The sequence below is a fragment of the Rhinopithecus roxellana genome, chromosome 13, assembly GCF_007565055.1.
Source record: "Rhinopithecus roxellana isolate Shanxi Qingling chromosome 13, ASM756505v1, whole genome shotgun sequence".
NCBI classification, from domain to species: domain Eukaryota; kingdom Metazoa; phylum Chordata; class Mammalia; order Primates; family Cercopithecidae; genus Rhinopithecus; species Rhinopithecus roxellana.
In genome coordinates this window covers 124,474,758-124,491,835 of record NC_044561.1, presented here as the reverse complement: position 1 = coordinate 124,491,835, position 17,078 = coordinate 124,474,758, and the positions used below count along the sequence as shown (strand labels likewise).

Sequence of the window (17,078 nt, the reverse complement as noted above, 5' to 3'; positions counted from 1 at the left end):
AACATGTCATTTAGATAGAAAGACTAGGCATGCGTTTTATGTCATTTAGATAGACGTGGCATGCATCTGAAATAATTTATAAATGGACATAATCTATGTGTCCTCTCGTGGTGGTGTGATACATACTGGTTTTCGTCCACCACGGTTCCTGGCTTCCCCACCCATAACCCCATTACCATGTTTTGTTATAGGGGTGCGTTAGGTCTCAGAAAATAATCTCTGACCTTCAGCTCTCGCTTTACACCTGCCCCAAGGCAAGACTCTAATCTTTACCCAGCTTACTGATTGTAAGTCTTGAGACCCTCCCTAGAGAGAGGGTGTTGCCCTATACCCCAGGGAAGGGAGGTAAGAAGAGGTGACTACATTATAAAGCTTTTATAAAAACCCAGGAGAGGCCAGGCGCAGTGGCTCATGACTGTAATCCCAGCACTTTGGGGTGCCGAAGGCGGGCGAATCATGAGTTCAGGAGTTTGAGACCAGCCTGGCCATCATGGTGAAACCCCATCTCTACTAAAAATAAAAAAATAAAAAAATTAGCTGAGCATAGTGGTGGGGGCCTATAATCCCAGCTACTCGGCAGTCTGAGGCAGGAGAATTGCTTGAACCCAGGAGGCAGAGGTTGCAATGAACTGGGATTGTGCCACTGCACTCCAGCCTGGGGGACAGAGTGAGACTCCATCTAGAAAAACAAAAACAGAACTGGGTTCAGAGAACTTCCAGATAGTTGAACACACCTGGAGGGTAGCGCCCCCAGGGAGGGCACGGAAGCCCAGTGCCCCTATGCTTTTCTTCATCTGTTTTTTCTTATAATAAACCGGTAAACGTAAGTGTTTCCCCAGGTTTTATGAGATGCTGTAGCAAATTAATAGAACTCAAGGAGGGGGTCTTGGGAACCACAGCTTGAAGCATCAGTCAAAAGTTCGGGAGGCCCAGACTTCTAATTGGTGTCTGAAGAAGGAGAGAGCGGTCTTGGGGTTAGACTAAGCCCCCAACTTGTGGAATATGACACTATATGACACTATATCCAGGTAGACAGTGTCAGAACCATATTAGGACACTCAGCTGGTGTCCGCTGCTTGGGAAAAAACCCCGCACGTTTGGTTACAGAAGACGACTTCACGACTTCTGTGTAGTGTGAGGGCAGAGGAAAAACACAGTTTGAGAGTCTTCCCCTAAAACACTCCTTAACGGCTACTTGTGAATTATTTCCCTTTTTCACATTGGTCTTAAGCCAGGTTGTCCGCTTACAGTGACGGCAAGTGACTGTATCCCTGTGGAGTTCTTATGTAGGCAGTGGAGTGCTAGAATCACTCTATGCTGTGTCCCTGCCTTGCTGCAATACCTGTTTAGAGTGAAGTAAACTGGGAAGTGCTCCTCACCTTACACTCTTCCTAAACCTAGATTGGTATATTATAAAGGATCCTCAGTCTGTTTTTCTTGTTTAAGTACTGAGGCATCTTCCCCGGCTTTCAAATACAATTTTAGGTGAACTCTTAAATTGATGAAGTGTCAGGAGGCCAGACCTCTGACTGCCCAGTTGTCGCCTTGTCCCTCAGGCATCATCATCCCTCTATTTGTATACATATCTTAAACTCTTAGAGGAGTTCCACCTGAAAACAACTGGTTCTACTGGTGTGCTGGAAATTCTGGTGGTCACTGCTAGAATTCTTGCCTGAAATCTGAATACGGAAAGCATCAGGATAAGCAACAACACAGTAGCAGTTTTCCGGTTGTGGGCACCAGTCTTGTAGTCTGCAAATCTTCCTGAAAGACCAGTGACTCCATATAGTTTTTAAAACATAAGATATGCAAAATCGAGATGACAGCTTTATGTTTCTACATAACTGTTAAGTCACCTGGGTTTGCTTAAGATAGTTGCAGATGTTCTGTTGCATAAATATTTTAAGTGTCACTGAGCTTGTAAAGTTGGGAATATGCTAACCTGAGTATGAATGGCTCACACAGATGTAAAATATTATATAAAAACACTACTGTGCATGTAGCACATTGTAATGTGTACAAGAACAGATGTTGTTATGGCAACCACATCTGAGTCTCAGTCATAATAGTTTGAGCTTTTTGGAGAGGTTATGCCCTGGTGTGAACTCAGAATTTTCAAAGTGATTATTTTAGTATCTCATCTGGTTTAAGGTAATAATGGTAACTTGCCTTAAGCATTAACTTGCATCATCTCATTTAATCCTTCTGACATTGAAACAATTAGATAGTGTCCTTCTGCTTATACCATAAGAAAACAGACCTCTAGAGGTTAAATAACGTGTTTAGGATCACAAAGCTAGTAAGTGGCAGAGCGAGGATTTAAATACAGATCTGTCCAACTGTAGGGTGGACCACTGCATCCTATCTTTATTTTATAACAAATAAAAGTTTACTGTGCTATGTCATCCTATCTCTTATTAAGGAGGTTTGAAGTTACAAGGTGTAAATTGTTTTACATATGGCTGATGGGTAAATTTTTGTCCATAAAAATAATATTGGCACAAATTTTGACTTAAGGCTATAAGCTTCACCTGTGAACCTTTTCTTTTCTCTTCCTTTTACTATCACCACAGTATCCTATTTAATCTCATACCTAAGGCAGTGATGGTTTCTCAGACCTCTCAGATTGAGAAGATGGGCATGGGTGTAAGCTCCCTCAGGTGATTGAGGGTTGGGTAGGGCTGGTATCTACTCTTACCTAATTGACTTCCTCCGGGCTTTTTTTTTTTTTTTTTAAGATGGAGTCCAGGCTGGAGTGCAGTGGCACAATCTCGGCTCACTGCAACCTCTGCCTCCTGGGCTCAAGAAATTCTCCTGCCTCAGCCTCCCGAGTAGCTGGGATTGCAGGCGCTGGCCACCACACCCAGCTAATTTTTTGTATTTTTAGTAGAGATGGGTTTCACCATGTTGGTCAGGCCTCCCAAAGTGCTGGGATTACAGGTGTGAGCCACCACGCCCGGCCCTCTGGACCTTTCTTAATGGAACCTGCTGAATACAACCAGATTAATGCTTCTTTTTTTTTTTTTTTTTTTTTTGGAAATGGAGTCTGGCTCTGTTGTCCAGGCTGGAGTGCAGTGACTGCAACCTCCGCCTCCCAGATTGAAGCAATTTTTCTGCCTCAGCGTCCCGGGTAGCTGGGACTACAGGCATGCACTACCACACCCGACTGATTTTTGTATTTTTAGTAGAGACGGGGTTTCACCATATTGGCCAGGCTGGTCTCGAGCTCCTGACTTGGTGATCCGCCCATCTTGGCTTCCCAAAGTGCTGGGATTTCAGGCATGAGCCACCACGCCCAGCCCAGATTAATCCTCTTAAAGTGCCATTAGAATCATGTCCCTTCTGTACTTTGATATCTGCAGCATCTCCTCGGTGCCTCCCAGACATGGCAGCAGACTCCAGCTTCACGTTCAGGGTCCCCATCCTATCCTCACTCTGCCTGTCCAGTCATGTCGTTCCTTATTACTCAGAAGCTTGACATAGCAACCATTCTGACTCAGTGGAGTTAAGGAGGGAGTTCCTAGAACACCTTGCTTTCTGGCCTCTGGACCTGCGCCAGAAGCTTTTTGCAGTAAATGCAGATTCTCCACCTAAGTTAGTGGCCCCAACTCAGCAGCTGTTGCCACCCTTCCTGCTGAGAATGAACTAAACATGAAGCAGCCTAGGATTTAGTTTGTGACACATCTGATATATCGCCTCTTTCACTGCAAATATTTATTGGATGTCATGTCTGTAAGCCTTTTCTAGGCAGGGATTCATTCATTCAGTCTGCATTTATTGAGTGCCTGCTTTGTTCTAGCCACTGACATAGATGTTAGAGATACAGCAGGAAAAAAAACCAAAGTCCCAGGGTCTCCCTTTGTAACCCAGGCCGAAGTATGGTGGCGCCATCATAGCTCACTGCAGCTCAAACTATCCTCCCACCTCAGCCTCCCAAGTAGCTGGGACTATAGGCCTGCACCACCACACCTGGTTATATACATATATTTTTTTTTTCTTTTTTTTTTTTTTAAGTAGAGTTTTCACTATATTTACCCAGGCTGGTCTTGAAATCCTGGGCTCAAGCAGTCCTCCAACCTCAGCCTTCCAAAGTGCTGGGAGCTGGGAGCCACACCTGTGAGATGGCACCCTTGTCCTGCTGCGTATTTTTTTTTTTTTTTTTCATCTTGTTTAATTTTATTTACATGAGCCACTCAGAATAGGTAAAACCATAGAGACAGCAGATCTGTGGTTATCAGAGGCTGGTGGGAGGACTGCTGCATATTTTAAGGGTTCTGTTTAGTCCATCAGTTGAGGTTAGGAAAATGAATGTGCTAAAAGATAATATGTAATGATAATAATTTATAGACATAAATGCCAGCCGTATCTGTTAACTATTTCAGGTTGTATTTTACTAAATCTCTGAGATCACCTGTGATGAGCTTTTAAAATAAATAAAACTTTTAAATCACAGTGTGATTATAATTTTTGTATAATTGGTAGGTAATGTGATGAACCAGGCTGTTTACCGTTAGATTATTGGTTTGCTGTTAATGAACTACACCACTACACCAGCATGAGAGAAAACAAACTTCCTTAAAGTGCTAAAATTAAATTTTTCATCATTCTGTTACCTTTCAAAAGCTTTCCATTTCATTTTTCCCAGGACCTCTTCTCTTGCTCTTCTGCTTTTGTAGCGGAAACTTAAGGTGATTTGAAAATTTAACATGTGGGAATTGTCTGAAGATCTTTTCTCTACTGCCACACGCTCAAGTTTGCAAAACAGAGTAGTTGAATGTCTCACTGAAGGAACCCCAGCTGTATTAAATCTATTAGTTAAGCCAGAGTGAATCAGGGCCTTCATTGCCAAAAGTAATATAATACACTGTCCCTGGCCTCTTGGAGTGGAGCAGATTTGCCAATAACGTGAACTCTACCATTTTTTTTTTCTTTAAGTACTTAAAGGTTTTGGAGCCGCCTAGGTTCCATTAATGTATTACTACTTATATTAAATGATTATAGTGTTAAAAATGGTCTGGAAATTTGTATAGACCTTCAAAATGCTGTGTTACGTCCACGGTTTGTTCTAGAGGATCTGTCCTTTTCTGGGGAATATTAACAAATGCCTAATACTCACATTTTGGTAGAGAGACCCATCAGTGAGAAATGCCCCTGATTTTGAACCCAGACTACCCTGGTCTTGAAATTATAAGCAGACTTTGTCTGCTTCCCTAATCAACACTGCTGCCTTAAATTTCCCAGTAATCACTTTACAAAAAAAAAGAATGTGTTTACTTTTAATTGTTGTAAAGTAAACATAAACTTTACCATTTTAGCCTTTTTTAATCTTGCAAAACTGAAACTCTATACCTGTTAATAAATCCCCGTTTCTTCCTTTACCCAGCCCCTGGCAACCACCATTTTACTTTTCTATTCCTATGAATTTGTTTATTCTAAGTACCTCATGAGTGGAATCATACAATATTTGGCCTTTTGTGGTTGATTTTATTCACTTAGTATAATGTTTTCAAGGTTCATGTTGGAACATGTATCAGTACTTTATTCCTTTTCATGGCTGAATCATATCCCATCATGTGGATATAAACACGTTTCATTTATCAGTTGATTTGAGTTGTTCCTATTTTGGGGGTATTATGAATAATGCTGCTGAGAACGTTGATATACAAGTTTATGTGTGGTCCTGTGTTCCCGCTTCCCAGTTGCTTATGTAACTTTTTGGACTTTTAACTGTTCTCCCAGTTTGACTGGAGCCTGGAGGTAGTTGAGAACAGAGAAGCCTCCTATTAACTCCCTCCTTTCAAAAAAGGAAGCCTCTAGTTTCCCAAGGGACTTTCAGAAGACCATGCTTAGAGGATTAACAATGGGAAATAATAAAGGGGAGACATAAGATACATCTGTTTTTTGAAAAGCTGGCCTGTTATTTAAGGATATCAGGGTTGTGGTTTTCATTTTACAAGACACTGCCCTTATAATTTTGATAGAAACATTATTCAGATGTGACTATCTAGTGACTCTTGACCTCCATGGTGATTGTAAGAGTGATTTAAGACAAGTGTCCTCAGAGCTGAATTCTTCTTCTCTGGATGTGATGGAACCATCTGACTGACTTGAGATATGTACAGATTCTTAATCTCTGTATTACTGCTTCAGCTGGTTTGGCTGAGCCTTTTAATTTTTGAAGACCATTTCAACCTTGGGTATTGAAGTTCTGGCACTTTCAGATATGTGTAGGGAATATGCTGCTGTTTTGAGTGAATGTCAGAGATAGAGTTCGGTCTGCGTGGGTAATGAGAGGAGTGCTGCTTCTTAGGTCTGGGGGGTGGCCTTGAGACCCAGCTCGCTCATGGGCAAGCAGTTGCTTCACCTCAGCTGCTAATTTGTAAGATGAGAAGAGTTTAGATTAGGCAACCCCTGGGTTCAGTGATTCAGAGTGCTGCTTTTTCATAACGGATTTCAGTTGATGGTGTGATTTGAAAGATGAATCTCAGTCTTTTGACTTTCCTAAGGCCTGTACTGGACATTGTTTTTTCGTTTTTGGTTTTGTTTTTCCAACCCTCATTTCAGAAACAGAATGCTTGTGTTCCTGCAGTTGAGGAGACACTGAAGACTGGTGATTGTGATTTAGATTCAGTCCAAACTACCTTTTTCCTCACCAGCTGAACAAGCTAACTCTGAAAAGGCACTGCATATTTTAAAAAATATTTTTTATGTCATATGTATGAAATGGATGCCACTGACACAAATGCACTTTTCAGGGGCATTAATTGAAAAATAATGTCCAGAATTAGGGTAGTGTTGTCTCACTTGACATCTCCTGAATATGTCACATCCGAATAACAGTTTATCCAGGGAACCGGGGAGACTGACAAGCTGGAGCTTATCCTTTGGAGAGTGGCCTGTGAGATCACGGAAGGAATGGTGAGAAGAACTGATCCTGGTTCACTGGGAGAAGAGGGGCGTGTCTTAAAGTTTTGAAAGGCTGTCATGTGACTGGGGAATTTATAGCCTAACTGAGAGCTATGGGCAGGTTACACAACATTGTAAAGCTGTCCAGTGTGGAATGAGCTGCCTGGTGGGATTTTGTGCCCCCTCTCACTTGAGGTGATCAGGCAACAATCTTTTAGAGCATGTTTTTTTTTTTTTTAGAAAGGATTCACACATGTTGATGGAAAGTGACAAAAAATATTACTTTGACTAAACATTTTTGTATGGAATGCTGTATTTAGATAAAATACCATCTCTCGCCTTGCATAAATTTACACTAAAGAAATGGTTATAAAAATTATAAAGAATAATTGATAACAGTTAAAAACTTGAAGAAAATCAATGTTTATTTTTGGAGGCAGTTTTGTATTTGGTTATCTTTCATTATCAAACTGGGAGAATAGTAAAAGTCCAGTGAAGTTAGTAAAAATAGAAGAATACAGAAACCGCTTATCTTTATTAAGAGTGTTCTAATACGATTATCCTAGGCAATGTAATTGATGTTCATTGTTCAGATTTAGCTTTCAGTACATAAGTGTCATCATTTGCAAAGTAGTTTTCTTTCTAATCTTCCTGGTTCTCTAACTCCCTCACCCCCCTTTTTAGCCTCAGTACTACTGTACATTTTCCAGTCAGCTTAAGGAAAGAGGAGACTAAACTATTTTCTTACCTCTCTCTTGCTGCACAGTTTTATCTGCTAATCCAGAAGATCATTCTGCCCTGGATAGTCAGAATTACGTGTTTTGTGGATTGGGGAGGGAGGAGAGGAAAAGGAGGAGGTATCAGAGCTGCTTTTCTATGAAGAGTTTCCGGCAACTGGAAGCTCTTTTGCCCAAGCTTATAGGAGAATGGAAATCGGCTACCTCTGTTCAGGGCTGTGTATTTTAGAAAAAGATTGAGTGGGGTGATTATTTCCAGACTGGCTGTAGGCTCTCAATCTTAAAGCAAAGCTGTATAAGATTAATTTTTTAAAATGCAAATATATAAACCTTTTTGCAACTGGTTTGATTTAAATGTAGGGCTTAATGGCACATGTAAATAAAATAAAGTATGTTCACTACTTCAGATGCAAATCCTAAAATAGGAACAAAAAGGGCTTATTGGCTATAAGAAGAAATAGGGTTTTACTGTGACCACAGTTTTTGATTCAGTGAGTGATATAGACAGGTATTAAATATGTTGCTGAGGGAAAGGTAGGAAGGAAAGAAAATGCATAAATACAAGAATGATGGTTTTTTCTTTCAACATTTTATTTTTTAGTTTCTGAAATACAAATCAATATATTTTGTTACATATCATTTTAACAAGCTTGACTTTTTTTCAATATAAGAAGACTTGATATAGGTACTTTAAAACGTTCTTTTTTAAAAACCATACATTTTATCTGGGGAAAGCTTATCCAAAAAAAAATACACATTTACATGGGAAGTTGTTTTTCATTACTTTAGAGCACAACCCCCAACTTAAAATGTGGTCCACTAAAATATGTAAATATTCCTCCTGTCACAAAAATAAAATCTCATGGTTGGGGAAAAATAATATTTGGCATAGGCCTGAGTGAGCTTGAAAAACAAGTTAGGATGTTTAACTGTATGGAGGAACATCACGGAGGGAGTCCATCTAGAACCATCTAGCAGAAGGACTAGCCTGTTGCTATTGGAGCTAATCTATTTGAGAGACTGATACAAGGTGCATGCTCGGGGGGTACTGAAGATTCACAACAGCCACGGAATCACTTACTCAGAATTAGCCGAAATTCAGTATACAAGAATATATGACAACAGTAGAACAATGTCAATAGTTTTTATGCAGTGCCCGGAAAGCAAGCTGTAAGTTTAGGACAAGAACCTCAACAGGAACAGTAGTCAACATGTTTGTAAGACTTTGAAGGTGAGAAAACATTTGCAGATGATGTCTTGTGCCCAAGTACATTATTTTCCAGGACACTGGGGACAGCATCACAACATACAAAGTAAGAAGAAATCCAAGCTGTTTAATCTCCTACCATTCTCTTGAGTATTAAACCCAGGCCACCTTTGGCCACTTGCGGGGTTTCTTTTCTTCTTTATTCTCTATGTAAATATTGCTTCTTGGGACACCAGCAGTTTTGCTTCTTCACTCTTATCACAGACTAAGTGTGGAGGGTGTTACCCTCAGTGTCTTGGATGTTTGTGGATGCTTTGTAATACAGAAGGATATGAATCATCTTCAGGTTACCCTTGGCTGTGGCCTGGTACTTTGCTGTAGCCTCATAATGATCCTTAACATCTGGATTAGCCTCGCCTTCTAGTAACATGACAGCAATCTCATGCCTGTTTTTGGAAACTGCATGATGTAGGGGAGTAGAGCCATTTTGATTGACAGCATTCACTTGAGCACCTTTTCCAGAAGGGCTTTTTACAGTCTCATTCTGGCCAGCACAAACAGCAGTCTGAAGAGGAGACCAATATTGCATAGTATTTATCATTTACTGGCACTCCAAGTTGAAACAAAAATTCAGCAATTTATGTACGTCTGATTGAGCCTGCCCAATGCAGTGCACTTCTGTCCTGGTCAGTTCTCATAGCCAGGGATTTATTGGCCAGAATCCTCTCCTTCACCTCCTCCAGCTTTCCGCTGTAGGCCCAGTTGCAGACCGTTAGGTTAGACACATACCCCTCTGTTTTGTTTTCCCAGGATTGATGTTTTCTTTCTGATTAGTTTTTATCTTAACAGGTACTGAATGTTTCCACAGAGACATAACAAAATCTGTTCTTTAAATAAAAGTGTCGTCACAGGTAGCGGTTAACTGATGCTTTGATTCTGTTCATGAGAATCAGATGCTTGTCCCTCTTAGAAAATTGCCAGCATAACTTAACATTTTTTAGTTAGATCATTGGTTTAAAGAAACTTCAAAAATCTTACTCTTAAACCCCAGTGGGGGTTATAAGATATATGTAACAATTCTTGCATCAGCATCAGTTGGAGTAATTTAAGTATCAAGGGTCTGAAATTCTTACATAGTAACTTGGGTTGATGTTATCAAAAAATGAAATTGTTTATATCGTAGTAGCCTGATTGTCTTCCTAATTTTTATTAACTTAGAAAATACAGCTACCCTTTTTTTTTTTTTTTTTTTTAAAGACAGAGTCTTACTCTGTTGCCCAGGCTGGAATGCAGTGGCGTGATCTCTGCTCACTGCAACCCCCACCTCCCAGGTTCAAACAATTCTCAGGCCTCAGCCTCCCAAATAGCTAGGATTACAGGTATGTGCCACCATGCACAAGTAATTTTATTGTATTTTTAGTAGAGATGGGGTTTCGCCATGTTGGCCAGGCTGGTCACGAACTCCTGGCCTCTAGTGATTGCCTGCCTTGGCCTCCCAAAGTGCTGGGTTTACAGACATGAGCCATGGTGCCCATCCTGACAGCTGCCATTTTCTTCACTAGTAATAGCATCATTTCTAGCCCTTGATTCCATACTCTTCTCTTCTCCCAACCCCAGGTAAAAGATAATCCCAGAGAGAGAGTGTTTTTCTTTACAACTTTAGGGTAGAAATGTTTTTTTAAAAATCACACTGTAAACTTTTATTTTCTGATCCTTTAGGTTTACTGTGGATTCCCTATCACTTCATACTTTGATCAGACTAATGTTATTTGGTGAAGATTTTCAGTAAACTATCAGAATTCTTCTGTAGCCATCTAGGCCCAGATTCTACATTTCGGTAACCTGCCACTTTTGCATAAATTTGCATGACAGGCTTACTTTAGATTAGTGACTATTTCCTGGAGGTACTGGTGGCAGGGAACCTTTTTTTCCTCTCAACCTGAGCACCGCTAGTTTTTATCTTTTTTATATTTCACCTAAGATTCCTTTGGAAACAAGGATTTCACAGCTTTTAAAAAATAAAAAGTTTGAAGCTAGGTGCAGTGGCTCACACCTGTAATCCCAGCACTCTGGGAGGCCGAGGCAGGCAGATCACTTGAGGTCAGGAGCTCGAGACCAGCCTAGCCAACATGCCGAAACCCCATCTTTACTAAAAATGTTAAAAAATTAGCCCAGCCTGGTGGCATGTGCCTGGAATCCCAGCTGCTTGAGAGACTGAGGTGGGAGAATCGCTGGAACCTGGGAGGCAGAGGTTGCAGTGAGCTGAGATCACACCACTGCACTGCAGCCTAGGTAACAGAGAGAGACTCCATCTCAAAAAAATAAATGAGGTTTGAAAATCACTGGTTTAGCCGGGCGCGGTGGCCCAAGCCTGTAATCCCAGCACTTTGGGAGGCCGAGACGGGCGGATCACGAGGTCAGGAGATCGAGACCATCCTGACTAACACGGTGAAACCTTCCGTCTCTACTAAAAATACAAAAAATTAGCCGGGCGAGGTGGCGGGCGCCTGTGGTCCCAGCTACTCAGATGGCTGAGGCTAGAAAATGGCGAGAATCCGGGAGGCGGAGCTTGCAGTGAGCTGAGATCCGGCCACTGCACTCCAGCCCCGGCGACAGAGCGAGACTCCGTCTCAAAAAAAAAAAAAAAGAAAAAATCACTGGTTTAGGCTAAGTGCAGCTTATGTTTAGGTGTTAACCAGGAAGAAGTAACGATCCTTGTGTAGCTCTCATTGAAATATTAGAGATTCTTTTCCTAGTGGAAATGAAAGTTCTGCATTCACTGTAACTGATACATTAATCATCACTTTGGGATATGTGCAGGTTTGGGTTCCCGAACATTGTAAAGTAGCAAAGTTACACCTGCAGTTGAAGGAAAGTAGGACACACTATGACGTACTAGATCCGCACTTGAAATAGTTTAAAATGTGATCTGGACAAGTTTGGACTTGGAGGCTAGCTTTTTCTTCTGGCTTATCTGTGCCTGTTCAGAGGTGTTCGGCTGGGTTGTCTTTTGCTTATCTAAAACAGGTTTATCTTTTTGTTTGTTTTGTCTTTGTTTTACTTTCAGATGATACTAGTAAATGCTTTTCTGCTTTTTTTCTGCCCCTAAAAATACAGACTATACAGTGCCATCCTTGATGTGGTAGCTCTGCAGAACTACCATAGACAAGTTCCACTAATTCTTGGTGTGTCAGATCCTGCAGACCTTACCTTGAGCCTGCTAAACTAGGACTGTCATCTGTTGGGTGATTATCCGTCTGCCTGACCCAGAAGAAGCTGAGTACAGCCTCTGACTAGATCCAGGGCTTTTGGCAGAGCAGTTGTTTCGTAAATGATTGTGATTGTTGGTCAGTTAATTACCTCTTCGCTTAAAGTTCACAGCTATCAATGTTATGTCATCATCCTTCCACTGTACAGTGAGCTTACAAATATTTTTTCCTCGTGAGCCAAGTTCTCTGTACCTCTTGGTACGTGGAGTAAATGTTTTTACTTTTGATACTTGAAAGAGAGAGAGGATCAGGTTTTTTTAATTAAAAATGTTCTATGTGTATTAATTTAAGGGATACAAGTGCAGTTTTGTTACACGGACATATTGTTCAGTGGTGAAATCTGGGCTTTTAGGGTTGGGTGTGGTGGTTCATGCCTCTAATCCCAGCACTTTGGGAGGCCAAGGTGGGCAGATCACTTGCGGTCAGGAGCTCGAGACCAGCCTGGCCAAGATAGCGAAACCCCATCTCTACTTAAAATACAAATAATCGCCGGGCGTGGTGGCACGTACCTGTAATCCCAGCTACTCAGGAGGCTGAGGCAGAATTGCTTGAATCTGGGAGGCGGATGTTGCAGTGAGCCAAGATCACGCCATTGTACTCCAGCCTGGGCAACAAGAGTAAAACTGTCTCAAAAAAAAAAAAAAAAAAGCAAAAGAAATCTGGGCTTTCAGTGTATCCATCACCCAAATACTGTACAAGGACACCTTATTCAGTCAATGTTGCTAGGAAAATTGGATTACCATGATGCGGAAGCATGAAACTAGACCCCTATCTGTCACCGTATACAGAAATCAGCTCAAGATAGAAAAAAGACTCAAAGTGAGACCTGAAACTAGGGAAAACTCTCATGGACATTGATCTAGGCAAAGAATTCATGATTAAGACCTCAAAAGCACAACCAACAAAACCAAAAGTAGATGGGACTTAAACTGAAAAGTTTCTGCACAGATACATATATCATGCATATGGTTTTACTTTATCTGTAGCCTAGGACCTAGATGAATCTCAGATTTTCATTCCAGCCGTCTGACTCTTCTTTGTAAGAAAGCACATGAATAGGATTTGGGCCTGGATTAGTACAACTTCAATGTTTGGGCCCTAATCAGTAGATGTGGGTATAATTTGCAAGGACTAATAGAAATGAGTATGTCTTGTTCACTTAACAGTGTTAGTCTCCAAAATTGAATGTTGGCTGGGCACAGTGGCCCATACCTGTAATCCCAACACTTCGCAGAGCCGAGGTAGGAAGATCACTGGAGCTCAAGAGTTGGAGACCAGCCTGGGCAGCATAGGGAGGACCCCTATTAATTTTTTTTTTTTAATTAGCTGAATGTGGTGGCGTCTGCCTCTAGTCTCATCTACTTTTGAGGCTCAGGCAGAAGGATTGCTTGAGCCCGAAGAATTGAGGCTGCAGTGAGCTGTGATCATACCACTGCACTCGAGCCTGGGTAACACAGAATGAGACCCTTTCTCAAAAATAATAATAACAGAACGTTTACATGTAGTTCATCAGGTGGCATGTGCTTACCAAAAAGCTAGTTACTCTCTATTTATTTTAAAGGCAGGACCTTACTCTGTCACCCAGTCTGGAGTGCAGTGGCACGATCATTGCTCACTGCAGCCTTGAACTCCTGGGCTCAAGTGATCCTCCCACCTCAGCCCCCTGTGTATCTAGGACTACAGGTCCACACCCGTTTCTACATAGGTCTTGCTGTGTTGCTCAGTCTGGTCTCAAACCCGGCCCCCTAACATGCTGGGATTATGGGTATGAGACATTGTACCCACACCTAGTTACTTTCAGTTGTAAATAAAACACTTGAAAATGTTAATTCTATTATTAATAGGTCGTTGAGCTTTCTCTGAATTATTTGAGAATTTAGGTTAACTCTTTTCATATAGTGTTTTTTGTTTTTTCACTTGATGAAATCAGAGCCAAAGCATTTTTTAGAGTAACTTTCATCTTACAAACTCCTATTCTTTTTACTAGACCCAGTTCACAAGTGTAATTATTTTGTATAAATACCCTATCTTGGTCGGCATGGTGGCTCACACCTGTAATCCCAGCATTTTGGGAGGCCGAGGTGGGTGGATCACGAGGTCAGGAGATCGAGACCATCCTGGCTAACACGGTGAAACCCCATCTCTACTAAAAATATAAAAAATTAGCCAGGCATGGTGGCAGGCACCTGTATTCTCAGCTACTCGGGAGGCTGAGGCAGGAGAATGGCGTGAACCCAGGAGGCGGAGCTTCCAGTGACCCGAGATCGTGCCACTGCACTCCAGCCTGGGCGACAGCAAGACTCCGTCTCCAAAAAAAAAAAAAAAAACCGTATCTTCCCTCTTAATTATTTACTTTCTCTTCTGTGTCCCACTGCCTAGTGGGTCTGTCAAGACTTTTGGTTGTGAGTGACATGAACTTAGGCAGAAACCATAATGTGTTTGTTTATATATATTGGAAAAGGCTGGCATAGGGAAGTGCTGTTCTTCAGGCACAGCTGCATTGAGGACCTTAAACAATATCAATAGGGATTGTTGCCTTTGCTTACTTCATGTGATGGCAGGTCCCAACTCTTGTTTTCAGTGTCAGTGTCAGCCCTGTTTAAGGGACATGTCCAACTCTACTGGTCATTATCTTACATAGATGAAATATTCTTAGCTAGTCAAACTGAGTCGTGTATGCTCTGCTGGAAAAGTAACTTTCTCTCTTCCATCAATTGTGGCAGAGGCAGCTCCAAGAGGAGGCTGGGCTGGGCAGGCAGAAACAAATGTCTAAACCCTACTGACTGAGGGCTGGCTGGCTATGTGTATTCCAACCTGGAAGAAATGGACTGTTGAAATGGAAGAACCGTGTCTTATTCATCTCTCTATTCCTAGCATAGTTGAGTGGCTAAGTGCAAGTGCTTTAAAAATTATTGTCTAACAGATGAACAATATATATGAGTTTGTTAAATTGGATATTTTTCCTTTTTTATGTCATGAGCTGAAAGGTTTGGCTGAAGGGAGCTACTTCTCCTTGGTATTGGAATAATGATGCTCCTCTGGTTTTTGTTTTGTTTTGTTTTGTTTTGTTTGAGACAGAGTTTTGCTCTTGTCGCCCAGGCTGGAGTGCAATGGCGCGATTTCGGCTCACCGCAACCTCTGCCTCCTGGGTTCAAGCGATTCTCCTGCCTCAGCCTCCCAAGTAGCTAGGATTACAGGCATGCTCCACCACACTCAACTAATTTTGTATTTTTAGTAGAGATGGGGTTTTTCCATGTTGGTCAGGCTACTCTCCTGACCTCAGGTGATCCACCTGCCTTGGCCTCCTAAAGTGCTGGGATTACAGGCATGAGCCACCACACCAGGCAAATTTTTTTTTTTTTTTTTTTAAATGGCCATGCCGATAAGGAGGCAAAAGAGAAAGGATTAGCTACCAAAGGGCAAATCTGGGGAGACAGTATGCCCATCTTTCCACATGTCAAAACCCATCTCTGGGACAATTTTTGGCATTAGTATTAAGGTTTCTTTCTCCCTAAAGAGTAATATTTATCTATATTTTAGTTTTTAGCTCTCTTTGCATTCAAAAGTGAGGAAAGGACCCTGAATTTCAGGCAGAGATAATTTCTTATCTATTCTGTTCCCACCCCTCAGTTACTTAAATATAGATCCCTTGTCCAGACTTGTAAAGGAGAATCAAATGGATAACATTAATGAACCCTGGAGCCAGCTATTGATTTGAACTTAGGTTTCTTAACAGCAAGCAGTAGATGCAAAGAAACATAGGGTCCTTCTGTTCTTTTTCTTATCATCCATAATGCTTGACTGGTAGAGTTTGATTGAAACTTTTTCCAAGGAATTGTTTGGCTTGTTATAGTTCAAAAAGCTCACAAGAAAGGGTAACAATGGCCCCTTCTGGGATGGGGAGCTGCGTGGCTGGTGGGATAGGAGTGAAAAGGAAGCCCTCTTTGCTTATATTTCTGAATTGTGTGCTTGTTTTATCTACTGAGAAAGTATTTAAAGCAAAAAAAAAAAAAAATCTTTGCAAATGCTTTTGAAGGTGCCAATGCATAAGGACTGTTATTTCAGCTCCAAATGGAGAAAATCTTAGAGAAATGACCTCCATGAGCAAACGCATGGAGGGCACACACTTCTGGAGAAAGGGACATTATGGAATTTCCAAGGTTATTAGGAATGTCAGAAATAGGCATATGAAGAGCATTATAATCTTTACGCTGAAAAGATGTAGAATGTTCTGAGTTAACGTGAACATAGATTCCTGGCCAGGCATGGTGGTGTACACCTGTAATCCCAGCACTTTGGGAGGCCAAAGCCAGCAGATCTCTTGAGCTCAGGAGTTCAGGACGAGCTTGGGCAATGTGGCAAAACCCCATCTCTACCAAAAAACAAAAATATAGCCAGGCGTGGTAGTGTGCACCTGTAGTCCCAGCTGCCTGGTGGGGCTGAGGTGGGAAGATGACTTGTGCCCAGGAGGTCGAGGCTGCAATGAGCTGTGATTGCACCACTACACTCCAGCCTGGATGAAAAGTGGAACCCTGGCCAGGCGCAATGGCTCACGCCTGTAATCCCAACACTTTGGGAGGCTGAGGCAGGTGGATCACCTGAGGTCAGGAGTTGAGACCAGACTGGCCAACGTGGTGAAACCCTGTCTCTACTAAAAATACAAAAATTAGTGTGATGTGGTGACACGCACCTGTAATCCCAGCTACTCAGGAGGCTGAGGAAGGAGAATTGCTTGAACCCGGGGGACAGAGGTTGCAGTGAGCCGAGATTGTGCATTGTACTCCAGTCTGGGCAACAGGCAAAACTCCGTCTCAAAAAAGGCCGGGCATGGTGGCTCACACCTGCAATCCCAGCACTTCGGGAGGCTGAGGTGGGCATATCACGAGGTCAGGAGATCGAGACCATCCTGGCTAACACAGTGAAACCTCGTCTCTACTAAAAATACAAAAAATTTGCCAG

General features: G+C 41.8%; 1 protein-coding gene and 1 pseudogene across 3 annotated transcripts in view; one reads left to right on the top strand and one right to left on the bottom strand.

Moving 5' to 3' along the window:
- Nucleotides 1-17,078, top strand: part of ADNP (activity dependent neuroprotector homeobox) — a 44,307-nt gene that overhangs the window by 9,066 nt on the left and 18,163 nt on the right. The window lies entirely within an intron of this gene.
- LOC104662383 lies at nt 8,219-15,587 on the bottom strand (annotated as a pseudogene).